Raw genomic sequence first — 2,750 nt, forward strand, 5'->3', positions numbered from 1 at the left:
ACACACACACACACACACACACACACAGTTGTTAGTAGATATAGTTAAGTTTTGTTTGTTTTTTTGCTGCAGTGTGTGTGTAATACACTACTAGTCCAGGTTCCTAGTTTCCATAAAAGATCCTCATCTTATCCCCATCTTCATCTCAACAGGGGTGGATTTTTTTCTTTTTTGACTCCCCTGTTCCTCTCCTCCACCACAAAGGCCCGGTGATGAATGTGTCCTGTCTGTGGTTGCGGTTCACTTATTTCCACTCTCATCAGCTCTTGCTGTAATGAGAACAAGCGCTCAGACATCCAAGGACCCGTGCTTTGAATAATGGCATCCTGTGTGTAGTTCATAAACATTGAACGCCCAAAACAGACCTATTTAATAACACTGAGACAGTGTGAGGAATATTAATGGATGCGGAATCCGGTTTATTTACCATAGAAATCACCCAAAATGTAAATTGAATGTCCATGAATGGTAATATCTGACTAACAGACAACCATGATGCCTCTTGTGTCAAACCAGTGTGAAATTGGCAGAGAAACTACCCAACCTACGTATGCTAATGTGTGTGAACAGAAATAGATAGTGTGTTTTTGAGAGGCAGATCGAGGAAGAAAGATTCAACAAGGAAAACACAGATGCAGCTGATAGTGAAAGACAGTAAATGAAATATCCAAGTTTAGCTGCATCTCTGCCCTTCACCGTACTCTATAATTCATTTCATCCTGGCCAGAAATGGAGCAGCAGAGAGACCGTACTGAAAGTTTCTTGATTTTAGTTCTCACATGTGCTTGAATTCATCAAAAACCTCTTGATCTCTTACATACTCTCCATCCATCCATCATCCCCCTCTTCTCTCCACTACAGTGCTCTCATCCCACCCAACTGCCTCCCTCCCTCCCCACTTCCTTGCCAATATCAGCTCATCTCTGCTTCCTTTTGCATATTCTTATCACAGCAAGGCACAGACTACTCCCTGGAGGCTGCACCTCCCAGGCTGGATATGATGAACCTATTACCCAAAAGCTGGCCTGCAGAGTAGACGATGGGATTTAAACAGTGGCCCAAATAACTGGGTCTGATGTGCTACTCTTATTCGCAGTAACCATGGAAACACTAGATATTCCTCCTCATCTTCAGAGACCTAGCCTAAAGCAAATCTATGGTAAAGAAAGAAAGAAAGAAAGAAAGAAAGAAAGAAAGAAAGAAAGAAAGAGAGACATTTTGTGATAATATTGACCAGCAACCATCTATCTGAGAAGCATGGCTACTATAAAAAAAAAAAAGCCCCAGGGACAAAACACAAGGAAATTAGCTTTGTGTATCATATGACTCCATTTGGCCATATTAAATTAATTTTTAGCCAAATTGTGCTGCATTTTGAGGGGAATTATGTGGAAACATCCCAGATATGCCGCACAGCGTGGTTTGTTATTTTTAGGGATACAGGGCTCCTGAGAGTACGATCTGTCTTCTGAATGATGAGATGAAGCGAGGTAGTTTAGTTTTTGAGCTCCATCTTAAAAATATGCAAAAATGAACATCCATAATCCCTGTTGCATTCCAGCATGTTCTAAGTAGACACCAAATTTTGAAAGCGTTGTATTACATTGCTCTTTGATAATGGATGGCTTCAGTAACGTTAGCCGACAAATTAGTCCAGTTTTTGTTGAGTCACAGGTTGAAAGTTGTACAGCTGTAGTGCAACAAAACTTGCATTTCTCAGTCGCCTAGTATTGCTTTTTATTGTATAGAATTGTTTTACTTACGCTTACTACTTTCATGTGGACTGCATTATTTTCGAATTATTTTACAAAACAGTCTGTTAGAAAAATGATGATACGTACTTTTTGATTTAGTTATCCAACTGTTTGCATAAGAATACCGTATTATACTGATCACTCTAAACAAGACAACAGGAGCTTGTCCTGGTCTGGTCCTTGTGAAAGGTACAGGTGTTTCTGGGGTCAGAGCAGGAAGAGGAGATTCCCAGACCCAAGAGAAAATCCCACAACACACGTAGTTAGACTTTATAGTAACATCCACTTTGTATAAAAAAGCGGATGTAGAGAGCTTCCAGTTGGGCATTTTCTGTATTCTTGGTGTGGAAACTGTCTCCTTGTGTTCACAAGTAAAAATGAACTTAAACATGACTTTAGTGGTCTCTGTCTATTCTTGATAATAATTATTATATAAATAATAATTGTTCTATAACAGTCCTTCTGAGCATGTTGTCCTTTGGTTTAGTCTGCGTATTTGGGAACAAGCGCAAACAAGACAAATTGCAACGTTTGGTAAAGACAGCGAGCAAAATTATTGGATGTAGTCAGATGTCAGTCACTCAGCCATGGTCAGGTCTTATTGTGAGTGAGGCTGAGCAGATACTTACTACAAAATCCTTTCCCACCCCTTAAAAATTAGGTTGCAACTCAGCAATTGTGGCTGCTGCAAAAGTCCATTAGAACGGTTTAGTGGGTCTTTTGTCCCCTCTGCTATCAGACTTTTTGGAAGGAAAGACAAGACAAGATAATGAATTGTATTGTCCACTCTTGCAACACTGTTTTTCTTTTATCTGTTTTTAATTAATTTGGAATGTGGCCTCGTGCTTATGCGTTTCAAGCCTGCTACTTACTGACTGATTGACTGAAGTGTAAGATTGGGAAGGCAGTGAGTTGTGTTCATACCCAATTATGTATTCCTAAATGTTGGTGAATGTGTGTGTGTGTGTGTGTGTGTGTGTGTGTGTGTGTGTGTGT

The sequence above is a fragment of the Etheostoma spectabile genome, chromosome 20 (genome assembly GCF_008692095.1).
Source record: "Etheostoma spectabile isolate EspeVRDwgs_2016 chromosome 20, UIUC_Espe_1.0, whole genome shotgun sequence".
Taxonomy (NCBI): domain Eukaryota; kingdom Metazoa; phylum Chordata; class Actinopteri; order Perciformes; family Percidae; genus Etheostoma; species Etheostoma spectabile.